The following is a 12803-nucleotide window of genomic DNA, read 5'->3' on the forward strand; positions in this document are numbered from 1 at the left end:
ACGTGATCGATGTCACAGAATTACTTGACCTGGAAATTTTACTTTACATGCAAATATTTCAGTATGCATAGGCATAAAAAATAGACATTTTCAGTCTCATTTTAAATAGGCCGAAAATATAAGACACCACACTTAAAGGGACAGTTCACCCCAAAATCACTTACTCACCCTCAAGTCATTCCAAACCTGTATGGATTTCTTTCTTCTGTTCAACACAAAAGAAGATATTTCGAGGAATGCTGGTACCCAGACAGTTGATGGCACAATACGGGGAATAACTATACTATGGAAGTGAATGGGGTCCATCATCAACAGGGTTTTATAACATTAAAGCACTTGTGATGCACAGAAGTCACCAGTAGGGTGTAGTGTAGATCTCTCAGTCACACTGACTCAAACATGTTACAGTCTACAAAAACATTCACAGACAGAATAAAGTTTGCAAGTTAAACCCAAAGTAGGGCTGACTGCTAAAGGAGACGCTGCTAAGATCACAATCTTTGACCTGTGTTAGTATCTTGGTACATTTTTATAGATGGTATGATATTAACCTCTTAACTGTCACCGTCCCACAGGTGGGACGCCTGGTGCTCTTTTTTTTGATCGCCTTTTTTTCATATCATATATTTAAGTAATTATCACAAATTAGGTATCATTTGAAAGCTTACAAACTCAAAATTCATCCTGTGAAAACCGTTTTGAAATCAGACATTGTGTTGCCATGGAAACGTTACTCTAAATTATTCTAGTGGGCTCCTCCCCTAGTGGGCGCTGTCATGTTTCATATTACAACAATTATTTTAACTACTTTATATTCAAAATCTTTTCCAATCTTGACAAAACGCATATTGTCGGAAAGGTCTGAGTCTCAAGGGTCCATATTTGGTGACTGTTTTGTGATGGAAGTGATATTTGGACAGAAATTTACAGGAAAATGCATCAAAACAACAATAAATGGAATTTGAATGACACCCGGTGGCTATTTTTGGTACAGCACCCTAAACAAAATCTCATGGGGACTTCAATTTTTGTGATATCAACTTCAAATTTGGAACACAAATTGGTTAGACATATGGCTTTGATTTTATAGTAATTTTAGAGTAAATTCTTTTTTGTAAAATATATATTTTATATGAAATAAAAAATATTTAGTACAGTATTTTTCATTTACAGTAAATTTAAACTTCCATAACTATTTCATACTTTCATATTTTGAATTGCTTTCACTTCAGCAATAATCTGCAGAATGTCGTCTTTAAAACGAGACCAAACTTTGGTCTATATTCCAAAGCATTCTTGAATTACAGCCCTTAAGTTTGGATAGTGCATTTTCATGTGTATTCTCAAAAAGGGGGGTGACAGTTAAAGGGTTAACACCACATAACCATATTTTCATTTGTAACAAGTTTTTCTCAGTCGCTTTTCTCAGATCAAAATTGAAATTCTCAAAACTACCAATCTTCACATCAATGTGTCTCTTGTGCACATCAAAAAAAATTATTTAAACAAGTTGCAAATGCTTTGGTACATCCATGCAAATGATTATGTGCAATTCTCAGCTGTTTCCTATCAATTGCTTATGGTGATCAAAATGTATTATAATGGGTCTCTGTTGAATAGTCTCACCCCACACAACATTTAGGCATTAGTTCATAGCATAAGTCTTTACATGCAAAATGGTTGAACAAGTTGTCATAATATGTCAAGTATATTTCTATACATTTCCATTAGACGTCAACATTTCTTTTGTCTTTTCCTTTCTGCATCGCAATGACGTGGTCTGTCAGCAAATTACAGTACAAACAGTAAAAGCATGCAAAGTCTCTTGCATTCAAACTCCCACATACACGAAGGTGTAATCTACCATTTACAATGATTGTCATGAAAACTTTAGCCATAGTTTACATCAGAACATTCCTCCGGAGTACTGTTATATTGACAACATGACTAAGCAATTTGACTGTCTTATCCGTACACAATGACTTGTCGTTCTGATGGCACTGACATGTTTATTGACACAGATATTTACTTTTGAGAGATGAACTGAGGATTTTGAGCAAGAGACTGGCTTTTGCAGATAATCCATGGTGTTTTGCTATTTGTACGAATTGTTTTGAGAAATGCAAATGTCGAGGATGATTTGAGAAATGTACCAAAGCGACTGAGAAAACCTGTAAACAAAACATGCACAGCATTGCAGCTTTACATACACACATGCTGGCTCAGAGGCAAAATGCATAATAATAATAATAATAATAATAATAATAATAATATTATAATATAATATAATATAATATATATATATATATATATATATATATATATATATATATATATATATATATATATATTTTTTTTTTTTTTTTTTTTTTTTTTCTCATCAGTTTGTGGGTTCCCAGGTATTATGTTCCCCCTCTACTAGAGCGTTAAGATGTCTATAATGTAATCAAACTAAGCATGCAAAGACCCTTTGAACTTGAGCTGCAATCTTTTATCAAATATTTAATGGTCTAATATAGTCAGCTGTATCCCAGAAAAAAAAACATTCTCAGAAAGTTTTGCTTAGGTTCCAATTAAGTTATGAAAACATTATTTATGAATGTTCTCTCAACATTCAGTCCATTTTTGTTGTTATGTGAATGGTAAGGAACCATTCCATTATGTAGTTTAGACTGTAAAAAAAAAAAAAAAAAAAAAAAAAAAAAAATGGACGATACACCTTCACACTCCACGAAATGATCGGTTTCTGCGAGAAACCCAACAGTATTTGTTAATTTTTTACCTCTTATCAGACGAATGTCATCTAGTATTCCCAGCGCCATAACTTCCGGTGAATAAGGTCAAAATACTGGCGTGATCAAAGACATATATTAATGTAGATGCCTCATTCGACCGATCCGCACAGGCACTATGAGGAATCTATTTGTATATATCTATGATCGCGCCGGTATTTCGCATGTATTTTGACCTTATTCGGCGGAAGTGATGACGTGGGGACGGCTAATGCAGAGCCATAGAAAAAAAATATCAATTTTTAAATATGGATACTTTTCTTACACAAACGCATCGATTCGCTTCAGAAGGCCTTTATTAACACCCCGGAGCCGCGTGGAGCAGTTATATGATGGACATATGCATTTTTTATGGACTTAAAAAACTATTACTGCTATTCTAATGCTTGGATTAGCCAGAACATTTTTAATATAACAAATTTTATTTGTCTGAAAGAAGAATGTCATATACACCTCAGATGGCTTGAGGGTGAGTAAATCATGGGCTTATTTTCATTTTTGGGTGAACTATCCCTTTAAGTATTTTACTCACACTAAATATAGGCTCAAAGATCCTCCACCTGAGAGACATACCAGTGAAAATAAGAAACAATTGATTTGTAAGATGAGAAATCATGTTCATTTTCTAAAAGCAAAATAAAACTAAGCACCTCAATATTGCAATAAATCAAGGTCGACACAACAGCCTCTTAAACGTCTACAAACTCTCAAGTCTCAGTTAAGCTCAAGTGCACAAAAAAGGCCAGAAGTAAACCAATATCCTTCAAAAGGGTCTCGTCAATATAGCAGATAAATAAGATAATGTTAAGTAAAATGAAATAGTCAAAGTCTTCTTGCACTGGATGTGCTGGTTTCAGCCTCCTCACCGGCTTCAGTCATGAACTCATCTCATTAATCAAACACCTGCTAAAGCACTCGCATTCATGAAAAGGAGCCACAGTTGACATGTTTAGGTGAGTAAAGGCAAACGCACAAGATATAGTACCTTCAATGCCCTTCTTTATAGCAGAAACAAACTGCTGCAGAAAAAGTTAGGTGCCATGCAAAATGTAATGTGTAATTGCATTACTCAACACAAATGTACTGGAGTAAAAAGTACATTTACTTGTTTAAAAATGTAGTCAAGTAGAGAGTAAAAGTTACCAATATCTTTGATTCTCAGTACAACTACAAAGTAGCCAAAAAGATACTTAAGTACAGTAACGAATTACATTTACTCAATCACTTTACACTGATTGAGCTTCCGGGTCCAAACGCTCTATCTCATACCACAAGAAAAACAACAAACGGTGCTAATATACACACACAATGTGGTCTAATACTACAAAAAAAATATATATAATCATAACCTTTATCTAAATTCCAGATGGCCAGACAGTGAATCATTTTATAAATCGTTAAAATATTAATGTCTGTGACGCTGTGAGCACAGAGACTGTTGTGTAGACTGTAAGTATTTAAAATGTTTAACTTTTAAAAATGTTTGATGTTTAAAATGAATAAATAATGCTCATAAACGTCCGTCGATGGCATTCTCAAGTGAAACGAGTTGAGGCTTGGACCCAGAAACGGTGTTCCTTACGTCACGACTTAAAGGAACACGCCAACTTTTTGGGACTTTAGCTTATTCACCGTATCCCCCAGAGTTAGATAAGTCCATACACACCATTCTCATCTTCCTGCGTGCCATAACTCTGTCTGACACACACACCGCTAGCCTAGCTTAGCACAAAGACTGGAGGTAAATGGCTCCAGCTAGCCTACTGCTCAATAAGTGACAAAATAACGCCAACATTTTCCTATTTACATGTTGTGATGTGTGTAGTTACATTGTGTACTAAGACCGACGGAAAATTGAAAGTTGTGATTTTCTAGATCGATATGGCAGGAACTATTCTCTCATTCCTGCGTAATGATCAAGGACTGCCGTACCATGAGTGCAGGGGCGCAATGATATTATGCAGCACCTGATAGGCTAACTTCCATCAACATAACCAACGTGTGACAGACTTAATTGTGATTTATCTTATAATTAGTTTTTTGTGTACATTTTTGACATTTCTGTGTGTTTAAATAGGTTTAAGCTCTGCATTATCTGTCTTAATAAGTAGGGACTTTTATTTTTGACGGATGTTGTAGCCGACGGAAAGATAGTGAGAGCTTGCGGTTCATCGGAGTGGTTAGGCAGATTTAAAGCTTGCAGTTTGTTAAGCACCCCCCCCCCCCCCGAAAAGGCATAAGGTGTGTATTTTCTTGTTTACTATCATCTGTAATGGGTATTTTTGTGTACATCGCTGTATGTTAATGATAATGCTATGAAGAGAGAGAGTTTGTGTACGAGGTGTTAATGCGCACTTTGCTTTATTTGTTCAGCTTTTTTTGGAGAGCAAACGGTTTCAATAAACTCTATGAAACATCAGTAAAGTCTGGCTATCATTCGGACAGGGTCCGCAACACAACGTGACAATCTGCTTGCATAGAGAGCGCTGGGGCTGCATAATATCATTGCGCCGCTGCACTCATGGGACGGCTCAAAGTTCCTTGATCATTACACAGGAATGAGAGAATAGTTCCTGCCATATCAGTCTAGAAAATCACAACTTTTCATTTTCCGTCGGTCTTAGTACACGATGTAACTATACACATCACATGTAAATAGGAAAATGTTGGCGTTATTTTGTCTCTTATTGAGCAGTAGGCTAGCTGGAGCCATTTACCTCCAGTCTTTGTGCTAAGCTAGGCTAGCGGTGTGTGTGTCAGACTGAGTTATGGCACGCACGGAGATGAGAATGGTATGTATGGACTTATCTAACTCTGGGGGATACGGTGAATAAGCTAAAGTCACAAAAAGTTGGCGTGTTCCTTTAACAAGCGGATAATCATGTACAAACAGCATGGCAATAACAGAACATTTTTGGATTGGAAAATACAGATCAGGTGCTTGAAAGAAATACAAATACGACATTTCAGAAGTTGTGCGGCACATTAAAAAAACATCCCATGACGTGACGATGTATATGTTTATGTAACATTTTGAGAACATTATTAAAGACCGCTCGATTCCCTGTTAGCTGGGATGTTTTAAAGCACACAGCGTACGGCATACATGACGAAAGTCCTTGATTTAAAAGCTTATCAATGATTTTGTGATCATCAGCAGCAAAAAGTCAATATTTCAGGCAATCAATGAATCATCCACTTCATTAATTTAGAATCGCAATGATCAGGATGGCCTTTAATCTTTCACACTGACGTCAAATACAAGCATGCAAACCTTCCTTGCATATTTGCGAAGGATGTCCTCTTTGTAATTTCATGCATGCATATGAGAAATTACAACATTCTCAGGCATCCGCTTGTACAACTAAATTTGATGCATGAGATTTATTTTCTCCCAGTATTTGAAAAAAATATATACTTATTGTTGCAATGTATAAGAACGTTTCAGCGACCAATTGAAAGCTTTTCAGCGATGCTATATAATGTGTGACTCAGACCCAAAATGAGGCTGGGTTATTTTGGGACAGCATGAGTGAAAAAGACAGCATGGAATAACTGAACATGGTCATTTTTAAAATAGCTCTTTATTATTATGAACGCTCATTAATAATCTAAGAATATCTTTTGAATACCCCTCAACAACACATTCTGAAGCCTAACGTCTACAATTAATAACCTAGATGTATAAATTATATAAATGAGGGGAAGAAACAGAAAGCCTAATGGAAACGTCTTGAAATAAAGCTAAAATAATAATCCTGCATGGCTGCTGTACAGTGACGAGTCTATGTTCCCTGAAGGGACTTGAGAGTAATATCTATAGCTTCGCGTCTCCAGGGAAATCTATACGGACCTGCTTAAGGCATGTTCAAGCAGATTTATTTGTTAAGCAATAGAAGCATGTGTTGATGCGGACTTGGTCACCTATTCATTAATCAGAGACAAAGTACGGCTCTGGATGTGTTGTTGTTGTTGTTAATGAAAGCTCTGGACAAAATCTATACTTAGGGTTAGGAACACAAACCGGTGTTATTTTATAGTTTTCATTTTACTTTTCGTTAGTTATTTTTTAGTTCAAGCCTAAAAGTTTAATTCTAATATATATAGTGAACATTTTGTCCTCAAAGTTGATGTGCCACTGTTAGACATTTAAAAGAGATTTTACAGTAACTTACTGGCAACAGTTACTGTATTTGAGATTTACAGTACAACCGCATTTCAGTTTACAGTAACTACATGTTACTGTAATTTTGTAATACAGTACAGTTACTGTTAACCTTGGTTAACTGTGCATTAATCCTTATCAATCATTAATTCTTACTGAATTACATTAATTCTTACATTCATTTATCCTACAGAAGTTCTAACAAGAACAAGTTTGAGGTGTTGACTTGGCCTCCAAATTCCCCAGATCTCAATCCAGTCGAGCATTTGTGGGATGAGCTGAACAAACAAGTCCGATCCATGGAGGTCTCACCTCGCAACTTACAGGACTTAAAGGATCTGCTGCTAACACCTTAGCATTGTGGCAATGGCTTATGCAGTCAAATAACACTCACATTTTCCTTAGAATAAGTACAAAACTAGTTATGCAGTATCGTGGAGGATAATAGTGGTCTAAGCCTCGGAGCACTTTTCACTTCAGTCTTTTTTCCTCTTGGTTGTATTCAAGAAGACACTCTGTTTGCCTCTCATGTTGGAGAGTGAACATAATAGTCTTGGACAATAGCAGACATGAATTGTTCAGCTACATAATGGAGAGAGGTGGAGATGCTTTACTATGCATGAAGAGAGAACTGTACTAGCACATGATATAGCCTTTATGCTAGCATGCCATTTTTAGCTCCTAATCACTCCCTGGATAGAAATTAACACAAATTACTGACAGTCAAACAATCGAAGGAAGGAGTGAAGCAGCAGAATGGCATATATCATCTTGGCGTGAAACATAATTGAGAAATGCAAAACTCAATCTCAGTGCAGTTGCTCTGTGTTCTGCCATGGCGTTACTTTCTACATTCAGAATGGTTGTTAGTGCATTCACTAAAAAATCTTGGGTTATTTTTTTTCTACCCAAATCCTGGGTTGAGCCTTTTGGGTCTTTTGATTTTACATTTTTTTAGTGTTTGGGTTGTTTTTGTGTTGCTTAAAGCTACACTGTGTAACTTTTTTAGTTTATTCTTAGCTAAAAACACTTAGTTCTTTCAAAAATATATGTGCTCATTAAAATATATTTATTTATTTCAAGTAATAAAGTATTCTCGTAAGTTTATAATATGCCATTGAAAATACATACGGGTGAGGGGTTCGAATGCGGGTCGCCATGTTGCCCCTCCATCTTGAAAGTACATTAGCCAAAGAGGGACATACCCGTAAATTCGAGCTTCGCCTTTTGCGTTTTAACACTCGATGGCACCGTGTCGAATGTGGACGAGGCCGAACTGGAAGCCATGTTAATCTTGGACTAAATCGGCCACCGTAGGAGTTAAAACGAAAACAGAATTGAGAGGAACAGAAACTAATATTCACTGGATGGTCATATACCTTTTCACTGCTAGATGGGGGAAAATATCACACAGTGTAGCTTTAAATGTAGACAATAGGCCTATACACTCTAAAAAAATGTTGGGTTAAAAACAACCCAAGTTGGGTTGAAAATGGACTAACCCAGCAATTGGGTTGTTTTAACCCAGTGAATGGGTTGTTTTAACCAAGCAATTGGGTTGTTTTAACCCAGCGGTTGGGTTAAATGTTTGCTTAAAACAACCCAACTGCTGGGTTAAAACAACCCAATTGCTGGGTTTATCCATTGTCAACCCAACTTGGGTTGTTTTTAACCCAGCATTTTTTAGAGTGTATGTACAAAATGATTAGAAACACCTGACAGATCTGAAAATATTGACATTTTTTGCCTCTAAAACATGATTTCATTTCATAATGTTCATGAAACATGCAGATACACTCTAGAAAAAGCTGGGTTAAAAACAACCTAAGTTGACTTGGAAATGGACAAACCCAGCAATTGGGTTGTTTTAACCCAGTGGTTGGGTTAAATGTTTGCTTAAAACAACCCAATTGCTGGGTTTATCCATTTTCAACCCACTTGGGTTGTTTTAACCCAGCATTTTTATACTGTGGTTGCTCTGACCATTAAATATCAGATGAAGTGAGTTGTACTGTTTTTATCCACTTTTAATTTTAATATTTGGTTTGTCCACCTTTTGCAGCAATTACAGCGTCACATCTCAATGGCATAGTCAATATATTTCCAATATATTTAGTCAAGAACTTCAACACTAGTGTTATCCCATGCCTTCTGCAACTGAAGCCAGAGGCTTTCCTTTGAATGTACAATAGATCTGTCCAGTTTATTGGTTGAGGTCCGGACTTTGAAGGAGCCAGTCCATAATTTTCAATGTTCCAGCAGATTCCATCCGTCGCAGGTAGTTCCGGCAATAGTTGGTCTTGGGACATTGTCCTCTTGGAAAATAAATCCAGGCCCAATAAGACGACTCCCAGATGCCAAGCGTTCTAATAATTGCCACCACTGTATTCAAACGATATCAAATATGCTATACTGTATGATCGAAAATAAAATAACTATCATGCAAGCCAGTGGTTGTGTTGAGTATTTAAATTGAATTTCTTCCGGAGACATTAATTCATGTATGAAGCAAAAAAAAAAGAGAGAAAAAAGAAAGCAAGTATTATATATATACACACACACACACATTTAAATCAACCCAATTTGCTGAGTAAAATTAACCCAACATGTGTTCTGTCCTATATTTACCCAGCCCTTGGGCTAAAGACGACCCAAATTGGGCTGTTTTTAACCCAGTGTTTTTTTTAGTGTTGCTGATTAATGGTTTAGATTTCAGTTAAAGCATATGGCACTTTTTTGGCATATGTTACTGATAATATTTTTCGGAGCATTTCTGTCATGACGACTCTCAGAGTGTTTCGTATGGTAATGGATATGACAATGTTGATATGTTTGGTCTTGGCGGAATTGGTCTACGCTGCTGTTGCTGCATGCGAGTTGCTACTGCCAATACATACACAACACTCTGTGAGCAAGTAAGACACACTGCTGCTGTACAATACAGTGTACATCAGGGGTCGCCAACTAGGAGACTCCATTCCGAATCCGGACCGCGAGATGCGTCCATTCGGACCGCGAAGCCTTTTGACGTAATTAAATAAATATGCCACATGCCATTAAAAAAAATCACATTTATATCAGGCAGCTCAGTAGAACCGTTTGGGTCCAATGTCGCCACAGGTTGCGATGACGACAGTTAACGTTACTATGCTCACTGTTGCTACGTTCAGACCAGACGCGCATAATGGTGCGTTCACACCGGACACGAATGACGCGTCATGCACGCCGCTTATTCTCGCGAATCGCGCTGCAGAATGTCTATTCGCTTCTTTGCATTGACTTAAATCAATCGCGCCAAACGCTTCATTTGCGTCCGGTGTGAACGCACCATCAGAGCAGAAAGCAGCGTGCAAAAACAATGGCATTTTCGAAAATTAGGAAAGTTGACGCTGAAAACCGAGTTTTCCGTGATGAATGGGTGAAAAAAAAAAGTCGCATTTATTCTTCCTGCATCCTGTACGAGGCCTGTGTGTTTCATTTGCTCTGATTCTGTTGTGGTTGTCAAAAGTGGAAACATTAAATACAACCCCAAATCAGAAAAAGTTGGGACAGTATGGAAAACGCAAAAAAAGAAAGAAGTGATTTCTAAATTTACTTTGACTTGTATTTCATTGCAGACAAAATGAACACAAAATACTTCATGTTTTGTCTGGTCAACTTCATGTCATTTGTAAATATGCATCCTTTCCTGTCATTCAGACCTGCAACACATTTCAAAAAAAGTTGGGACAGGAGCAATTTAGGGCTAGTAATGAGGTAAAATGGTTAAATAATGATGTGATTTGAAACAGGTGATGTCAACAGGTGATTGTAATTATGATTTGGTACAAAAGCAGCATCCAAGAAAGGTCTAATCCTTTAGGAGCAAAGAAGGGCAGAGGATCGCCAGTTTGCCAACAAATACGTGAGAAAATTATTGAAATGTTTAAAAACAATGTTCCTCAAAGAAAGATAGGAAGAGATTTGGATATTTCACATTCAACAGTGCATAACATAATTAAAAGATTCAAGGAATCTGGAGGAATTTCAGTGCGTAAAGGACAAGGGCGCAAGCCTAAGCTGAACAACCGTGATCTCTGATCCCTCAGGCGGCACTGCATCAAGAATCGTCATTCATCTAGAAGCGATATCACCACATGGGCTCAGGACTACTTTGGCAAACCTTTGTCAAGTACCACAATACTTAGTTACATCCACACATGCCAGTTAAAACTGTACTGTGCCAAAAGGAAGCCCTATGTTAACAGTGTCCAGAAGCGCCGTCGACTTCTCTGGGCTCGGAGGCATCTGGGATGGACCATCACACAGTGGAAACGTGTACTGTGGTCAGATGAATCAGTATTTGAGGTATTTTTTGGGAGGAATGGACGCCGTGTACTCCGGACCAAAGAAGAAAAGGATCATCCAGACTGTTACCAGCAACAAGTCCAAAAGCCAGGGTCTGTCTTGGTATGGGGTTGTGTCAGTGCCCTTGGCAAAGGTAACTTGCACTTCTGTGAAGGCACCATTAATGCTGAAAAGTACATAGAGATTTTGGAGCATAATATGCTGCCTTCAAGAAGACATCTTTTCCAGGGACGTCCATGCATATTTCAACAAGACAATGCAAAACCACATTCTGCACACATTACAAAGTCCTGGCTGCGGAGGAAGAGGGTTCGGGTACTTGACTGGCCTGCCTGCAGTCCCGACCTGTCTCCAATAGAGAATGTGTGGCAACGAAGACCCCGTACTGTTGCCCACCTTAAGACTTGTTTGCAGGAAGAATGGGACAAAATTACACCTGAAACACTTCATCACTTGGTGTCTTCAGTCCCTAAATGTCTTTTAAGTGTTGTGAAAAGGAATGGCAACATTACAAAGTGGTAAATGCTTTACTGTCCCAACTTTTTTTGAAATGTGTTGCAGGTCTGAATGACAGGAAAGGATGCATATTTACAAAGGACATGAAGTTGACCAGACAAAACATGAAATATTTTGTGTTTTGTGTATTTTGTGTCTGCAATGAAATACAAGTCAAAGTAAATTTAGAAATCACTTTTTTTTTTTTTTTTTTCATACTATCCCAACTTTTTCTGATTTGGGGTTTTAAAATGTTTCTAGCACTTTTAAATTTTTCCAACACTGATGAAACTTTATTTTTGCCTGCTTGTTCATTTCTGCATGATATTGCTGATGATATTTTACCAGTGCAATATGAAGCACAGAAGAGAGCAGTGTTCAATATTAGAGACATTTAGTTAAGTAGAGACTACATGTGAATAAACATAAACTGTGTTATGAGATTTCTGATTTTCTGATCCAGGGGGGGTTTGCGTTCATTGATTGTTATTATTTATCTCAGTTCTGCAGGGAAAAAGCACTTTAGTTGCTAGTAATGGTGAAATGAATGTATTTTCAGTGCAAATTTAGAGATGAAGGCATTTGTAGTTCATCATATTTTTGTCAGACATGGTTACTGGTTGAATTTAGATATTTTGTACCAAAGCAAACCAAGAACATATTATATTTTGTTCAATTAAGAACAAATGCTATCTACACTAATTTCTTTAGTCTGGCAATAAACAAGTTTTTGTTTTTAGGTATATAATTGTCCGGACCTCGGCCGGTGACGAGGGTTCATTTACTGGACCTCAAGCAATTTTAGTTGAAGACCCCTGGTGTACATGATTTATCCGTAGTAAATCTATACAGGTGGAGCTGGGGAAGGTGGAGGGTTTCTGAAAAAGTGCTGCAACTGCTACAGAAAATGCTGATCAGTGTTTTAAGGTTTATCAGGGAGCTCATTGGCTACTGATACAGCAGGAACCAATCAGCTGTGCCCTATAGAGAATGAAGCGATTGAA

This window comes from Gobio gobio (genome assembly GCF_949357685.1).
Source record: "Gobio gobio genome assembly, chromosome: 17".
Lineage (NCBI taxonomy): Eukaryota > Metazoa > Chordata > Actinopteri > Cypriniformes > Gobionidae > Gobio > Gobio gobio.